The sequence below is a fragment of the Pleurodeles waltl genome, chromosome 4_2 (genome assembly GCF_031143425.1).
Source record: "Pleurodeles waltl isolate 20211129_DDA chromosome 4_2, aPleWal1.hap1.20221129, whole genome shotgun sequence".
Lineage (NCBI taxonomy): Eukaryota > Metazoa > Chordata > Amphibia > Caudata > Salamandridae > Pleurodeles > Pleurodeles waltl.
The window spans coordinates 272722051-272741091 of NC_090443.1; positions in this window are offsets into that span (position 1 = coordinate 272722051).

Genomic DNA, 19041 nt, shown 5'->3' on the forward strand with positions numbered 1-19041 from the left:
CAGTCCCGATCGGCCCCGGGAACCCAGGCGCTCACCCCGGGGGCCAAGCCGCGCCGCCACCGTCTCCCCACGTCTTCAGCAGTCGTTACGCTCCACTTTGAGCGCGACACCGCCCGCCCCAGCGCGTCTAGGCATACGTTTGAAGTCGGTCCCTCCGGAGCCGAGCGGTTAAGCGTGCGCCATGCTCAGCTCCGTGGCCACGCCCCCCAGGTAAAAGTCACTTTGAGTGCATATACCATGGTCACAGTACCCAAAGGGAAGGTTACTTACCTGCTGAAACGTTTTGGTGGATACTCTGGCTACCTGTCAATGTCTTACCTGTAGAACAGCCCCAGGTGTCAGACTTGATCCTGAAAATTCAAAGCTCTCATGCAGCCTGGTGGAGGGGGCTGGCTTATGTTGATGCTGGAAATAACTCCAGATGATGTCACCAAGCCATGAGGGACCTGCCCTGGCGCAACAATGTCAGTTTCCATACATTTTTTCCAATCCTTCAAGGTGAGCTAACATAAATAGAGTAGTGTACTACCAATAGTAATAGAAAACTGAGATCTTATTATCTTTCCTTATAACGCATCCTTCAAACTGGGATGTGGGCGGGAGAATCAGTGAGGAATATACAGATAGATAGAATATCCACCACAAAGAAAGTTACTGCAGGTATGTAACTTTTTCTTCTAATGATTACTGAGACCTGCAGATTACTCACATTTAAAACACCATACAGACCAATACCCTGTCCTTGGAGGAGGGTTGATGGATGGTTAGACAAGGAAGGCCTGTCGAACTGCTCCGGGAAAGTGCCCATCTCTCTGTACTTCAGGATCTCGGCAGTAGTGCTTCACAAAGATGTGCAGGGACACCCAGATCACTGCCTTACAGAAACCTGCAATGCGAACTCCTCTGGCAAAGGCAGAAGTGTGGATTTGGCCCTGGAGGAATGAGCACGACAGGGCATAATTAAGAGCCCTTAGCCCCACTGGAGAGTCACTTTAAGTGACGATCCTGTGGGGCTAACCTCTGCTCCATATTTACAAGGAGGTGTAATGCCACTTTTTGTAGTGTTACGCCACCTTGTAAATATGGGCCCCTCTGACGCAGTTTTCTGCATCAGAGGGGTGTGCAACGGGTGTTGCTGTGGGCGTGCCACAGAAATACCCAATACCCATTGCATTTTGACGCTGCCTCAGATTTACGAGATTTCATAATACTGAGGCAGCGCCAAAATCTAACGCCACCCAGGGATGGCAATAGCAAGGTGCAACGAGGAGGAATACTTTTATTCCTCCTCATTTTTTGCTTTTTCTAAGCATGCTGCATTCTGCAGCATGCATAGAAAGAGCAAAATAGCAGAAATTATTGCTTATGTGTGGGAAGGTGACCCTTCCTGCACATAAACAAACATTTGAAAATTACTCTTTGGTTCTTCTGTGTGTGCTGAAGAATGCAGACATCCTTGCACGATGGTGCAAGGATGCCTGCGTTGTCACTGGCAGTAAATTTAGTGCCAGCGCAGGGGACAACAGAGGGGTTTGCCGTATTCCATTAAATACGGCGCATCCCTGCGTTGTGAAAATGATGGAGCACATCGCTGCCAATTTTGGTGCAGCATTGCACTACATAATTTTCCCATAAATATGGGCCTAAGTGTTTCGGGAGGGTCTTTCTTAGAGAGTAGCATGTTTTCATATATACAATTATCCATCTGGAAAGGGTCTTCTTTTGTAGTACCTCACCCTTCTTGGCTTTGAAGTAGCCATTTAAGAGCTGGTCATCCAGTCGTATATCCTTAGTATGATGGAGACAGTAGTTGACTGCCCACTTAAGATCCAACTAACAGAACTGCCCCTCCTCCTTGTGTGATGGGCTGAGGTAGGTGGAAGGGCATCACCATTTTTAGCAGGAAAGCAGACCTGGATTGCAACACTAGTTTGTTGGGATAGAAAGAGGCAAAAGGGGGTGGGAACTGAAAGCTTTTAACTTGTTCATCCTTCTGGCTAAGGTGATAGCCATCAAAAGCACAGGTTTGTCCTTAAGGAGCTCAAACAGAGCTCCCAAAAGAAAGACTAACACTAGATGAAGGTCCTACTGGGGTACAACAAAGGGGTTTGAAGGATACATATTCACAAATTCCTTAAGAAATGCATTACAATGTGGGACTTAAATAAAGATGGCTGATTGGCAGACAGAGGAATGCAACAAGGCTTCTAAATGCTCCTTGAAGAACAAATGATGGACAGAATGTCGAGCAATGCAAATATTCAACCCATTCACTAAGATCCAGGTTCAAACCATTGGTATTTTTGTCCACTATGCCACTCCATTTTGAACCCAGCCATATACAAATCAGTCTTGTCCTTGTTCCTGTTCCCCATGGGAACAGTCCAGCCCGAACTGCCAAGATAGGTCCTCCCTGGAATGGAAACAAGCATCCTGGGACCAGTTTCAGGATACTACCCTTCATCAGTCAAGCTAGCTTGAATCCAGTAAGCACTGGACCCACATCTGAGCATACCCTTTCCACTTAGGACAACAAAAGTAAAAAGAACAGATGACAGACAGAATGCTGAACAATGCAAACATTTATCCCCAGTCACAAAGATCTGGGTTTAATCCATTGTTTTTTTGCCCATCACGCCACCCTAGTTTGGATCCAGCCATATGCAAATCAGTCTTGACCCTGTTCCCCACGGGAACAGTCCACCCTGAACTGCCAAGGCAGGTCCTCATGGACCGGAAACAAACATCCTTGGACTGGTTTCAGGATTTCACCTTTCGTGAGCCAGGCTAGCTTGAATCCAATCACGCAGTGAGCATGGGACCCACATCTGGGCATACCCATACCACTTAGGGTGACTAAAGCAAAACTAAATTATAATTGACAGAATGCTGAACAATGCAAACATTCACCCTCAGTAACAAAGATCTGGGTTTAATCCATTGTTTTTTTGCCCACCATATCACCCCATTTCAGACCCAGCCATATGCAAATCAGTTTTGGCCCTGCTCCCCATGCGAACAGTCCAGCCCTAACTGCCAATTCAGGTCCTCCCTGAAATGGAAACAAGTATCCTAAGACCAGTTTAAGGGTGTCACCCTTCATCAGCCAAGCTAACCTGAATCCAGTACTACAGTGAACACGGGACACACGTCTGGGCATACCCTTCTCACTTAGGGCAACAAAAGCAAAAAGAAGAGATGACAGACGTAATGCTGAACAATGTAAACATTCATCCCCAGTCACAAATATCTGGGTTTAATTCATTGTTTTTTTTCCCATCACGCCAGCCCAGTTTGGACCCAGCCATATGCAAATCAGTCTTGACCCTGTTCTCTATGGGAACAGTCCAGCATGAACTGCCAAGCCAGGTCCTCGCTGGACCAGAAACAAGCATCCTGGGACCGGTTTCAGGATATCACCTTTCATCAGCCAGGCTAGCTTGAATCCAGTCACGCAGTGAGTACGAGACCCACGTGTGGGCATACCCTTCCAACTTAGGGCAGCAAAAGCAAAAAAAACAGATCATGGACAGAATGCTAAACAATGCAAACATTCTCCAGAAGTCACAAAGACCTGGATTTGATCCATAATTTTTTTGCCCACCACGCCACCCCAGCTTGGAATCAACTGTATGCAAATCAGTCTTACACTGTTCCCCATAGGAACAGTCCTACCTGACCCAGAGACAAGGATTCGAGGACCAATTTCAAGACATCAGCCAGGTTAGCTTGAATACAGTGGTGCAGTGAGCACAGGTACCCATGTCTGGGCATACTCTTCCCTCTTAGGGTGACAAAAGCAAAAAGAACAAATGATGGTCGGAATACTGAACCATGCAAACAGTCACCAACAGTCACAAAAATCTGGGTTTAATCCATCATTTTTTTGCCCACCACGCCACCCCAGTTTGGACCCAGCCATGTGCAAATCAGTCTCGACCCAGCCTGAACTGTCAAACGGGCTGTTTTGTGATGCTAGTAAATACTCCTTGACAGTGTCTATTGTACAACCTTTCTGTGCAAGAGAAAGTGCATATTCCAGGACCAAAGACAGTTTGGCCTGAAAGGGATCCCCATATTTGTCCACAAACCATGCAACGAAGTTGTCCCATTAGCCTGAGTGAGCAGATTTGGTGAAGAGGTGCCCTGCTGACATCTACCTCTGGTGGCAACTGAAAGGAACTCAGTTGTCCCTGCTCAGTCTCCAAGCATGGAGGTGAAGTCCTCAGAGATTGGGGTGGACAACCACACCCCTCAACTGAGAGAGAAGGTCTGACTTGTGTGGGGGGCGTAGTTGGGTACACATCCACATACCACACCCTCTTTGTCCAATTCAGGCAGCTGAGAACATCTTGGGCCTGGTTTTGGCGAATCTTCCTCAGAACCCCAGGAATCAAGAATATGGGGGGAAACATGAATGGAGCTGAAACTCCCACCTCAATGAAATGAATCACCCAAGACTACCTTTGACGGATACTCGAGGGTGGAGTACTACCAGCAATGAGCATTTTCCAAAGAGGCAAACAAGTCCACCTCTGGAGTGCCCCACTGGGGGAAGATGTCTTGGACTACCTCTAGTAGAAGATGTCACTCATGGTTGACAAGATAATGCTGGCTAACACTGTCGGCTATGAAATTCAGAGATCCCACTAGGTGTTTGAAGGTGAGACCTACCCCTTGGTGTTGGACCCAACACCAATGCTTTCAGGCTAAGGAGGTGAGACCCTACTCACCCTTGCTTGTTGATGTTCCACATCGCTGTTGTGTTGTCCCTCAAGATCCGGGAACACTGACTTTGGACAGAGGGGAGGAAGTCCTTGAGCCCCAACTGAGTGGATTTCTGTTTTCAAAGGCTGATGTGAAGCACCTGTTCTTCTGGTGACAGCCATCCTGCAGCTCAGATTCGCCTCATTCCCCCACCAACTCACTTCCCCTTCTGAGCCAGGGGAGACTGCAATGGAGTCTGACAGGTTTCCTCCATACTGTAGTAATGTGCCTGTGGAGGCAACACTGCAGGTTCTCATGTTCTAATGAGTGTGCATGACTAGGAGAACACATGGTGCCAGCAGACCTAGAAATCTTAGGACTCTCATAACTGGAACTTGCGCACCTTGCTGGAAAGATGGAACCATTTCCTGGATATCTCTGATCTCTTGTGGTGAAATAAAGGAGCAGAGAAGGGTGGTGTCCGGTACTGACCCTTTGAGCTGGATTCGTTGGGAGGGCCACAGGTGAGATTTGGGCTTATTGATCAAAAACATCAGGTCAAACAGCAGTCAACCTCAGAAAGTTTGACTCCACCTCGGACAAACCAACCTTGATCATCCTGTCTCTCAGATACAGGAATATTGGAATGTGTGATCTTCTGAGATGGGCCACCACTACTGCCTTCACCTTTGTAGAGATTCAAGGCATTGATAAGCCAAAGGATATTACTTCAAATTGGTAGTGTGTACATACTACCAGAAACAGCAAGTACTTTCAATGTGACTGCAAGATAAAGATGTGATAGGTCAAGTGACACCATCCAGTCTGCAGGTTCCAACACCAGTAGTATTTTACCTAAGGCCAGCCTTTTTAAATTCCCTTTTTTTAGGAAGAAGTTTGGTTCTTTGAGTTCCTATATCAGACACAAATCGCCGTCCTTCTTGAGTACCTGGATGTAGCATGCGTAGTATCCTTGGCCCTTTTCCTGTTCTGGCTCTAGCTCCACTTTCTGTAGGGGTGCTGTTGCTGTCACTTTATGTTCCAGTATGGCAAGGTAGCCCAGGGAGTTTGGAAGAAGGTGGAGGATGTATAATGGGTGGAGCCTGATGGAAGGGAAGGTTGTAACCCTTTTCTATGATCTGAAGGACCCACTGGCCTAAAGTAATGCCCCACCAGGCCTATACAAAGAGGAATGCTTGTCCACCAACAGGATCCAAATGGGTTTGTGGAAGCAATCTAGGTCTGCTTTCCTGGTAAGACGGGGTTGGGGGATGAGAAGGACGTGTGCTGGATGTATCTACAGCCTTATCCCTTTGCTCTGCCTCTGTACAGTTTTAACCAATGGATTAGACTGTTACTGAGACAATGGTTGGAATGGCTGGTGAAAGGAAAATCCCTTCTTGAACCCTTAAAAGTATAGGAACTGATGGTAATCTCTCCACATAGGGGGAAGCTGTACGCCCAAGGAGCTAGCAGTGTCCTTACTTGACTGAAATCTCTCTAGTGTTGAATCAGTCTTATCTCCAAATAACCATCCTCTGTTGAATGGTCGGTCCAGTAAATTTGCTTAGACATCTAGTGAAAAGGTGGAGGTCCTTAGCCATACATGCCTGTGGACGATGATGGAGGTGCCCAAATGCCCATTGCATGAGCTACTGAGTTGGCTATGTTTAAGCTTGATTAATTGATATGCTCGGAGGCCTTTTGACCGACCTGTATAACGTCCTGAATGCATGTCATGTGGTACAGGAGGTAGCATCATCTCTGGCATATCCCACAAAGCGTGTCTGAAACATGCTAGGAGGCAGTTTGCATTTATGGATTTGAGGCCCATGTTTCCTGCAGAAAAGCTTTCTCCCCCAAGGCCTCCGATGGCTTTGATTCTCTGTCAGCAAGCTTAGTCTAGAAGGCTCCACCTGATTGACCAGACATGAGGCTTGTATGACAACACTCTCACCGAAGAGTGGAGAGAGAGAGGAACGTTAGGCTGTCTGTCACAGGCTCACTAATCTGTTGACCACAGTACTTGATGATAGCTTCAGACAGTGACCATAATTGGATCTAGTGTGGCTTCATTGAAAGGGAACAATCGTTTCTCTCTGGGAGGTGATAATACTTCCATCTTCCATTAGGCCATTGGTTTTGGTGTCTGTGGTGGGGAGTTGTTGGTTTAACACCATAGTATCCTTTAGTATAATTTTGTGAAAGGATAGTACCTGTGGTGTAGGAGGACCAGGGGGAAAATCCATGGCTAGTTCTGTGGCGGTGTCTAATCCACTAGCAGAGGAGAGACCCTGGAATTCTCCCTGGAGATCCTCGCCAGTATCTCTACAGAGTTGAAGTCTATTCGGTCTGAATCAGTGCAAAATATTTCATGAAGCCTACTCCTGCAAGATTCTTCCTCAAAGAGGCCTTGGATATCTCTCCAAGATTTGTTCTCTGGAACGGGGTCAGGTAGTGGTGCCAGTGGCATCATGTCTGGTGCAAGTGGTAGTGGTGCTAACTATCACAACGTGTTTTGGAGGACCAGATCAAAGCAACATGGAGCCCGCACTGAAGTAGAGGGTGACTTACCTCGGGAATTCTTCTTCATTTCTTTTTTTTCCTGCCACTTACTTTCAGAAGAATAAGGTATTGACCTGAATAATGTACGACTCATTTTCTGCTTTGTCTTTCCTCATTGGATCATGCCATAAAGAGCTTAGCTTCACAATCCTTATTGGCTTTAATAAATATGCTGCGGCATGAAGAACAGGCCTGGGAGTTGCGGTCTGACCCCAGGCACCAGTGTTAAACGGCGTAGGGATCTGTGATGGGCATCTGTCCCTCAAAACCCCTACAGAGTTTAAACCCAGATTTTTGGGGGAGGGTCACTGTACTGCACTTTTTATAAAAATGTTTAGTAGAAAAAATCCCCTGGAGAGCGAGCGAGAGAGCTCTGGATCTGCATTGAAGATGGTGAAAAAATAGGAACTACCATTGTTCTGCCTGGACGGCATTATTTAGCTTCATGAGGTCATTTGACGTCACTTCTGGCTGCAGCCGAAGCCTGTGTCCCCTACTGGCTGTGTGAGAGCTTTGAAGTTTCCAGATCCAGTCTGATGCCTGAGGTTCATCTACAGGTGAGGAATCTGCAGTGTCAGAATATATATTACTGTTTCAGAGGGGTGAAACCCTTCTTAAGCAGAAACCACAATCCCTATTAGGGTGAAACACAAGCAAGCTCCAAATTAGCCTGTGCTTAACCCTCTGGTAGTCTGATACAAAAGCAGGCAGGCTTAACTTAGAGGCAATGTGTAAAGTATACATGCAGCACCTCAACCAGTAATAAAGTGAAAACACAACACAAGGAAAATCCTGCATCAATGTAGAAAAATAGAGTAAAATTGAGTTAATTATTTGGGACAAAGACAGCAAAAATCCAATCAATAGAACCAGAGATATGCCGTTTTAAAGATTTAGGTGAAAATGGTGGCTAAAAGCACGAAGCGACAACTGTGGTTACCTGAGTGGGCCAGCCCAGGACAAAGTCACAAGTTCAGGTCACCCGCGAGGAATGTGGGCAAGATACAGGTAACAAGTGAGTCCCGCTGAACAGAGAACCTTAAATTCAGGCTTTTTGATATCCCATGTTGAAGATGCATTGCGCATTGGCAGTTCTGAGGAGCTGCAGGCAGCAATGCAAGGTTCTGCGTAGAGGGTGCATTGGGCAACTGTGGTCCGATGGATCCATCGACGAGGCTTGTGATGTGAGGTCCCATGTTGCCTTCAAGGATGCTATCCAGAGAAACAAGAAAATGGGCTGGATGCATTCTCACTAGTAAAGCAAAGTTGTGCTTTGGGAATGAGACGCCCAGCAGTGGTTCTGATGAGCTGCGGGCCGTGATGTGAGGTTCCTCCGCCTGGGATGTGTTGGACAGTGGTGGTTCCAATGCAAGGCTGGGAAGAGATATGTCACCCTGCATCAGTTTTGATCAAGAGACCACAGCTGGGCTGGCAGAGCACCTTCAGGCCCACTTCCAAGACTATGGTGGCACCACTTGTGGGGGGAGGGGTCAAGACTCACAGAGCAGACAGACAGAGTCCAGGTGAGGATTCAGGGTAGTTGGAGCCATTCCAGTCCCTGAGGCTCTGAACAGGAAACCAGCCAACTAGCTCTTGGAGTCACTTTGGTGATCCAGATGCCAGTCAAGTCCTTTTTACGCAGACAGTAGGGCAGCAGGCAGCAGAGTAGCAGGGCACAGTTTCAACCCTTCTTGCAGCAGAGCAGCACTGCAGCACAACAATCCTTCTGAGACTTCCACAGGTCCAGAGATGTACTGAAGAGTTGGGTTTGAGAGTCCAATATTTATACATGGTGTCAGCTTTGAAGTAGGAGAAGGTTCTGGCAGTTTCCACCCCCAGTGGTGTTCAGAATTTCGTGCTTCCATACCCAAGCCCCAGCTTGTCTGGGGGCACAAAAAACTAGTGTCAAACCCTCTGTGAGAGTGCTGGGGCAGAGCCCATGTGATGTGCAAGGGTGGTAGGTGACAGCTCCTCCCCCTCATCAAGTCAGAGATGGCACATCTTGCCAAATACTGTCTGGGAGCAACACACAAAGGCCAACTGACCTGGTCCTAGTCATGTGACCCATGATACAGGCTGCAGGTACCATAGGGTTAGAACAAGAAAATGCCAACTTTCTAAAATTTCAGAATTGTGACTTAAAATCCAAATTTACCATTAAAGAGGGTTTAAAATTACAATTCTTAAGACACCAAACTCAAAATTCCTACTTGTTCCCAATTGAAAGTTACCACCTATTGAATGTAATAAGGTAACCCACTGTTTTCCTATTGGAGAGGCAGGTGTTGCAGTACTGAAAAACAAATGTAAGAGTTTTTCACTACCAGGGCATGTACAACTTAAAAACACATGTCCAGTTTTTTAAATACACTGCACCCTGCTGTCTGGTCTGTGTAGGGCCTACCCTGTGGGTTGAATTACATGTATTAAAAAGGATGATTATTTTTTGCCAGGTCGAAATGGCAGTTTAAAACTGCACTCACAGACTGCAATGGCAGACTTTAGAAATGTCTGACTGGCTAATTATGTGAGTGTCACAAGTAGTGCTGCAGGCCCACTAGTTTTATGTAATTTACAGGTCCTGAGTAGGAGTAGTACCACTTTACAAGGAACCTATAAGTAAATTAAACATGACAATTGGGTTTAAGTCAATGATATGATATTTTAGGGAGTGAGCACATACATTTTATCACTGTTTAGCAGTCATCAAATGGAAAGAGAGTCAGCCCTCAGCCAGCAAAAACTAGATCAGCAAAAACAACTGAAGATTAAGGCAAAATGTTTGGCAGAAGGCCTGACAGGTCTACCATGCAGGTAAAAGTATCCATCAAAATATATATTCCTTATCACAAGGTGTAACAGTCTCCAAACATCTTTGAGCAAGTGGTCATTAATAAGGCAAGCACTAGAACCTGGCCTTCAGTGCGGCCCACGACTATATAATCTAATCTGCATAGGACCAGGTCAACCATCATGTTCTTGTCATCACCCACAAGATTCCTATGCCTGCCGAGCTTTGGCACCATCCTAGACAGTCATGAGAAGGAGGACAATTTGTGACAGGAGGCTCATTTACCGAAGCTACCACAAATACCAAATATTGAACTGCAATTTTTGTGAAAATGTAACATCCTCAGTTACTCTCTGCAACCTATAAACCATCAGCAGCAGTGACTTTCTAAAAAAGAATGGCCATAAATCCCATCTGTAATGTGTCTCTTGCAGCATTATTGCTTCTGCTCCAAATTCCCAATTATCTTCAAAACAGTATGCCTTTTATTTTTAACATGAAGCTGCCTATTTGCATTCTACGACATTGCCTGAAAAGGTCTAGCCACTATTATCTTAACTTGTCTTCCCTCCCTCATTTGGCAGGAAGTGAACCTTTTTTTCTTTTCTATCAGCCATCTTCTGCAGCACCACATGACCTTGTTTCTGTCAAGAAGGTGCCAGCCATCTCTCCCTATTATAGGGGTCACCCTTTTAGTTTTAATGCGGTTATGCACCACCAGGTCCATGAGGTGGTGAAACCCCAGACAAGCTATCAAAATAAATTTTATTTTTCATGCCAACCTTGTTTTATTTCAACCTTGTTAGATTTCAATAGTTTTTCTACCATATGCAGAGAAGATATGTTTTATGGACCCATCAACCCGGACCTATAGCCTTCTTGGATACTGAAGGAATACATTATAGGCTAAAGACTAACATTTAAAAATAAATTGTGGAACCTTCCATCACTGTTGACCTTTTCTTTTTGAGATATTGGGTTTAACAATAGTTTCTATATTGTAGAGACTTGAGGGTACTCAGCAAAACCGTATCAACTAGCGCGTACATCTGGAAATTAACCAAGATCTTACTTGGCTTGACCGGATCCTTTTGTGTTTTCCATGATGGTGCTTGGTGTGTCACATTACTTTAAATTTATGAATGAATCCACATTTTCATATTCTCTTTACTAAATTGTACAGCAAAGGGTTTAATGAGATATTTTTCTCAGCGGTATCAGAAATTAAAACGATTTGCACAGTTTCAGAGAAATTCCCGAATTACTTCATTTTAAGAGGCTTGTTTTTCTTCGTTAACTCTAGTTCTGCAGTTTTCTTCTCTACTGCCCACGTCATAGCATCCACCTTTTGAGCCATGCTGCTACACATTTAGATTTCTACTATTTGTGCTTCCTGCATTTGGAATTGGCCTTTAACATCAGTCAGTTCAGAGTTAACCTCACTCTGGTAGTGTGATCAGGTGTATCTTCTATTTGTTTTATGGTATTCAGAATTCTTCTCAGAGAACATCTGCTTCAAAATTAGAGGTGACTTCTGCATCGGCACTAGCTTTGCTTTTTTCTGTTTAAACCCTATGCTCACTGCTTCTTGGCCCATTTATTGGTTAGCCTTTCGGCCACCAGGTCCGTCTGCAGCTGGGTCCCAGTTTATCACATCCAGTGAAATTGCTTGTTAGTCCTATCTCCCAGGGGCTTCTTTCTCAAGCCTATACTGATTTTTGCTTCAGGGTGTAACAGAGGTGAATTTCGCCATGCTATACAAGGCTGCTGGTCTTTTCTCCTAGCACCTAAGTCTTACCTACTTCTGTCTAGCGTCTTGTTAGCGCATCAGTCCTTAATAAGTAAACTTATAAGGGGACACGTACAGGTTGATGAACCTTTTGATTCGTGTAGGGTGTTCTTACCGTAGTTTCGGTACAGAATCAATAATCGACACACAATAATCAATAACCATTAGTCAAATCAATAATCAATGGAGTCAGTCAAATTCGGACACCATGACTCTTCAGCCATGAATAACCACACCTTTGATTATAAGTTTAGTAAGTTTATTTCCCTTATTTTAACAACACTAATCCATAAATCTTAATCATCAACTCAATCAAAACAATTCTAATAACGCCTGTTAATCAGCAAGTCGTATAAGACATGATCTAATCAGAGCTTGAATCAAAAGACATAAAAAGGCATCAACACAAATCATTAGTAAAACCCATTTCAGCATAAGTATAATGTCCATAAAGTTCAGCAAAATAGTCAGTCATCCATTTGTCTCTACAATTTGTCAGTTGTCATGTAAGTAACCTAAACTAACACAGATTAGCATCAGCATATGGGGCTTCATGCAAAACAATTTAGAACACAAATTTGGAAATATTTCTACCTAGAGAAAGGTATTAAGCCAGCACAGTTGGTACCTAGAAAGAAAGGGCATAAAAGGTTTTTCTCAGATTGTTTCAACAGATCAGTTCATCAATCTTCTTCAGGTCACTTCAAAATACTGACTCAGAACTTCCCTATCAAAACAAAAAGACAAACTCTTGTTGCCATTCGTTTGTAGTTGCATATGCCCATTCAGGACCTGCGTATCTTCGACTTGTTATTCTCTTTCTTTTCAACTTTCGATCACCATTTAACTCTCCATCACTTAATTCTTCCTTTCTCGTAGTATCTACTTCTTCCTCTATTGGTGGCTCGACAATCACCTCTTTCCTTTTCTCCACTTGCAAATTCGGCCACTTATCTCCCTTTCGTGTACCTTCTGTTAGTATTATCTTCAGGATTGGACTTGAACCTTTTTCTTTCTCTGTGGTGTTTTCTCTTGAAGGACCTGCAACAGTTTCAGGAGGAGTCAGATCACTTTGACTTTAATCCAGCTCAACTTCATCCCTTTCTTGGTCTAGCAATATCTCTGTTTGTCTCTCGGAATCATCTAGGAGAGCTCCCTCAGTACTAAGCTGTCCCGCTGGTTCAGTTGTGATAGGTTCCTCAGCACACTTCTGGAGATCTTCACCTTTGTCTCTCACAGGAGTGATAGAACCGTCCTCAATGAGCTCAGGTTCAGCTGCAGTCCTTCCTTGCTCCTTTTCTTGTTCGGGCGCTGTAATTTGTCTCACAGTTGTTGGTACTCTTAACGACACTTCTTCATGATCTAGTGGACATGGCACTTTCTTTGTGTGACTCGCGTGAATCCAGTTCGGGATCCCAGAACACTTCACAGCTGTCGTAGTCGTTAGAATCACTTGGTGTGATCCCTTCCAACAAGATTCCAGGCACGTCTTGCAAACATGTTTTCGGGCAACAACCCAGTCATCAGCTCTCAGGTTGTGCCCTAGATCATGGATCGGTGGCAGTGTGGTGGCCTCCACATGCTGAGAGAAAGAGCAGACTACATCAGCCAGACCCTTGCAGTAATCCAACACCACACCATCTGTTAGAAATGGGGTCTTTGGTTGGCAGTCAGGTTACCCCCTGCCCAAGCAAGGACCCTCACTCTAGTCAGGGTAAGTCACACACAATCCAAATTATCCTGTGCCCACACTCTGGTAGCTTGGCACTGAGCAGTCAGGCTTAACTTAGAAGGCAATGTGTAAAGTTTTTGTGCAATAAATCATACAATAACACAATATAGCACCACAAAAATACACCACACGTGTTTAGAAAAATATATAATATTTATCTGGATATTTGCAGGTCAAAACGATCAAATATGCAATAAGTAAATGTAGAGATATCACTGAAAAGTGATGCAGAGTGTCTTAAGTCTTTTAAAAGAAAACAAAGGGGGTCATTACAACATTGGCGGTAAAAGCAGCTTACCACCATGCAGAAGACCGCCAACACACCGTAGCGGCCGCAGAAATCCACCACAGCTATCATGACCCACAGCACGGAATCCACCAAAATTCAGACACCCACACAAGTCCGCCACACCAAAGGTCAGTGATAAAGTGGCGAAAACAAATCCTCCACTGTCACGCCAACAGAAATACGCCCTGTTAGAAATGGGGTTTCTGGTTGGCTAGGGTATGCACCTCAGCCAGGCAGAACTTACCCACTCTAGTCAGGGCAAGGGAGTTACACGTCCAAGATAACCCCTGCTCACCCCCTTGGTAGCTTGGCACGAGCAGTCAGGCTTAACCCGGAGGCAATGTGTAAAGCGTTTGCACAACACACACACACATGTGACGCAATATCCCCACCACAAAGGAAACACAACACCAGATTATATGAAAATATACTGTATTGTACACAACGTAATTATTAGACCAACATCACATAACAGTACTATCCTGCTACCTTAGCAGTTGTCAGAACGTTACACATTAGTTACTCTGCAAACTAGCAGTAGTCACACATAACACACAGGTTACTCAGTATTCTGCAACATAAGCAGTAGTCAGGAACACGTTATCACATTAGCACACTTGTCATTAGAATATCATAAAACGCCCATAGTAGGAACATTAGAAAACCTATGGCAAGTTAGGGAAACATATTAGCAAGTCACGCCCATAAAAGGAACATGTGCACACATATGTAAAAGCATCATAGAACAGGTAGGCAATATATCATAATAACAAAGTCTGTAGAAAGAACTTTAGATTAGGAACATATTGGTCCATTTAAAAGTACCTGTCTTGATGGGGAGGCACTTCCAGTGCCTAAAACAACTAATGGGGCCCCCGGCGCTCTTCTGCGCAAAACGGGGGCCTCCCTGGTCTCCTGGAGTTAGGGGAGGGCGGCACGCACCTCCTCCGTAACAAAAATGGGCCCCTCCGGGGACCGTGAACAGTGGGGGCCCCCCTAGGCCTCCACCGGCCCTCTCGAGGGGGGCCTAGGTCCGGGAAACCTTTAAAGCGGGAGGGGGGTGCCTCGCACCCCCTCCTTGTTGAAACACGGGCCACTCCGGGGGACCCGCTAACTTCTGGGGTCTCCCTGGGCCTCCGTGGCCCTTCCTCGAAGGGAGACCCCTAAATAAAATACTCCTGGCCCGCGAGGGGGCCAACAAGGGAGCCGGGGGCCAGGGCGAGCCTCCAGCGAGGCTGCCGCCCGGCCCGAGTCAACAGGGGAGTCCTCCGGGGCTCCTCCACGCGAGGGAGAGGCGTCCTCCTCTCCCTCACCGTCCCGATGACGTTGCGGCCCAAGGTGGGACCTGCTGGTGCCCCGGGGGCGCTTTGAAAAGCGCGCGTCCCCCGGGAGCACGCTAGGAGCGTGCTAGCTCCTTCCTTGGCTTTTGGACGTGCCCCGGGGGCACTAGACACAGCGCGAACCTCGCGCTTGAAGGCAAATGCTCTGCCCTGGCTGCGGCGGTGATTCCAGCACACAAAAGGTACCGTAGAGAGCGCGAAAACACATTGAGGCTCCCGGGCTGCGGCGGTGATATCCCTGGGCACAAGAAAGGCGCTTTCAAAGCGCTAAGACACCTCAACAGCCCCGGTTGCGGCGGTGATCCTCTGCAGCAGCTATAAGGAAGAGCGCTTTTCCTAAGCGCTAAGACAATGCTGTAGGAGATCGGTGCAGGGGTCAGGGGCCACAACACCCTGCCCCTGGGAACAATAATCAAGGAAAAGGTACAGGGCTGGTGGGCCCAGCTACAGGCCAGCACAAGGGGTGCAGATGGTGGCAGTTCCTCCTAGTGACCAGGCAGGTCACAGGTCAGCACAGCAGCAGCAGTCCATGGCGGTTTCCTGGTGAGTCCATTCATCAGCGTTCTGTGTCCAGGTTCAAGTTCCAAGAATGTTCAAATTGTGGGGAAAATTCCCCTGTACTTATAGTCCTGTTTTACAGTGTTTTACAATGATAGGGAGAGGAGGTTTCAGCCAGTTACCACTGGTTCTGGGAGTGCCCCCTCTCTCCTTTCAGCACAGGCTCCAAACATCAGTGGGGGGTTAACGACCCTATTGTGTGAGGCCAGGGCACAGCCTTTACAAATGTAGGTGTGCCCCGCCTCTCCCTTCTCTCAGCCCAGGAAGACTATTCAGTATGTAGATGCACCTCAGTGACACCTCCACCCTCCCTGTGTACAGGCTGTCTGAAAAGTATGCACAAAGCCCCAACTGTCACTCTGCCCAGACGTGGATTGGAGTCAAGCTGCAAAACACCAGAATCATAAGCACAGATAAATGCGCACTTTCTAGAAGTGGCATTTCTGTGATAGTAATAAAAAATACACCCACACCAGTAAGCAGTATTTATTATCCCCATCACAACCATACCAAACACGCCTACGCTACCCCTCATAAATCAGACAATACCCCTTACACATAAGGCAGGGCATTTCTAATGCAATCCTATGAGAAGGCAGCACTCACAGCAGTGAGACACCAAGTTAGGCTGTTTGTCACTACCAGGACAGGCCATGCAATATGGCACATGTCCTGCTTTTCTACATACATGGCACCCTGCCCATAGGGCTAGCTAGGGCGTACTTTAGGGGTGAATTACATGTAGTAAAAGGGGAGTTCTGGGCCTGGCAAGTAAATTTAGATGCCAGGTCCCTGTGGCAGAAAACTGCGCACACAGGCCCTGCGCTAGCAGGCCTGAGACAGGTTTGAAAGTCTACTTCAGTGGGTGGCGCAAGCAGCGCTGCAGGCCCACTAGTAGTATTTAATTTACAGGCCCTGGGTATAGAGATACCACTGTACAAGGGACTTATAGGTAAATTAAATATGCCAATTAGGTATAAGCCAATCATACCAACTTTAGATGGGAGAGCACCTGCACTTTAGCACTGGTCAGCAGTGATAAAGTGCTCAGAGTCCTAGAGCCAACAGCGAGAGGTCAGAAAAACCAGGAGGAAGGAGGCAAAAAGACTAGGGATGACCATGCGTATGGCCAAAAGTCCAACACAACCCCCTACCAGCCAAAAGCCAGGGGAGGACAATCAATACCTTGATGTACTTCCCTGATTGGGGCGATAGAACAAGGACCCAGGCCCACAACAGCAGGGGCATGTTCCAGTTCTACGCCTTCCTCACTCCACTGGGATCTCTCTGTCAATGCGTCCCAGGCAGCCTAGACCAACCCACGGGGATTATCTAGCTGCCAATGGCCAGAACCAGGCCCCAGGCCATCTAGGAGCATCTGGTCTCTGAAACCATAATGAGTGGGGGGCGGTAGCCCCAGGTGCAAAGCAACCTGTCTCCACTCCATTTCCGATCAGTTCAGGGGCTCTACCCTGCCACTGATCCACCAACCTAGGGTCCGCACCCTTAGGTTCTACAGGGGCTAGAGGCGAGGCTCTCCTCCCTCTACCCCTCCTTCTAGGATCCCACCCTCCTCTCCTAGGAGGGGTATCACCAGAATCCACACTTGCCAGGGTGCTGGGTACAGCAGCCCTGCACAACTTTCTCGCCAGCCCAGGATCACTACCTGGCGACTGACCACCCAACCTAGGGACGACACCCTTGGGTTGCACCGGGGTCCGGGGCGGGCTTCCCCCTCCCTGAACCCCACTTCCAGAGTCCTGAGTCTCCCCACCTCGGGAGAAGCCACCAGAAGTTTCACACGGGGGGATGAGCACACTAACCGCCCCCCCAACCAGATCAGAGTTTACCCCCCGAACCTGTCTATCTAGTCCAGGGACGACACCCTTAGACTGGACCATTGCCCAGCGAACCAGGACTTCCTTGGGAGCACACCTACCCCCTACCAGATCAGAGCTTACCCCCTGAATCTGGCAATCCAACCCAGAGTCACTACCCTGCGGTTGAACCACTGCCTGGCGCACCAGGACTTCCTTGGGAGCACACGTACTCCCCATCAGGTCAGAGTTTACCCCCTGAACCTGATCATCCAACCCAGAGTCACCACCCTGCGGTTGAATCATTGCCTGGCGCACCAGGACTTCCTGGGGGGCACACCTACCCCCCACCAGGGAAACACTTTCCCCAAGGGCCACACAAGAGTCTGGCTGGCGCAGGTCTCCTGACCTCTGCCCATCGGACAGAGTCTGGATTCCCCCCAGCCCAGAAATGGTCTCACCAAGGTCATTCCTGGGGGGCTCTGCTCTCAGAGCTGACCCCTGACCCTCCAGGTTCTCCACTGGGGCCCGCAGCCCCCTCTCAACCCTATGCCTGGATTTCTGCCTCCTCCGCTGTAGAGCGAGACTACCAGACACCAGGACCGGCGGAACGCTATAACCAGCCACCCGCCTAAGTCCTAATGACAAAATGGGATCCTTCTGAACAGCTGGCCCTACGGCACAGGTTAGTCTCACCTCCTGGCGTTCACTCATGGAATCTTCCAGGACCTGGGACGGTATCTTGGGCACCTTGGGCCTCAGCCCAGCCCCATTCCCTCTCCTCAGAGACGGGACATGGGGTCCCTCACCCATCCCAGTCCACTGGGACCTACCTGGGACACTCCATTCCTTTCCCACCACACCTTGTTGGGAAACACCTAGACCACTCTCATTAGGAACACCCCCTAATGCCACACCAGACCCTCTGGTTCGCAACCAGAAGTCTGCCTCCTTTGTGAGCTCCCTGGGGTCAGAGAGCTCACACACTGACAAGTGTTGGCGTAACTCTGAAAAACAACAACGAAACAGGTGCTCTCTGAGAATCAGATTAAACAGCCCTTCAAAATTGTTTACTGTGCTACCCTTCACCCATCCATCTACTGCAATGCAGCAATCCTCCACAAACTCCTCCCAAGACTGGTGGGACAGTTTCTTACCACCCCTAAACCTTTTTCTGTATTCCTCAGGGGAAAAACCATACTTCACAATCAGTGCGTTCTTCACAGCGGAGTACCCCTCCCTGTCACTCTCTTCTAGAGTCAGTAGGGCATCCCTCCCCTCCTCAGGAATAAAACTCCCTAGGCCAGTTCCCCAATCCTTCTCAGGGATCCTGCGCTCTACCAGAGCCTTCTCATATTCCTTTAACCACTGACGTATGTCACCCCCCTCTTGGAACCTAGGTACCAGATCTATGGGTATGTGAGGAACATCTTTGCTACAGCACTGTACATTG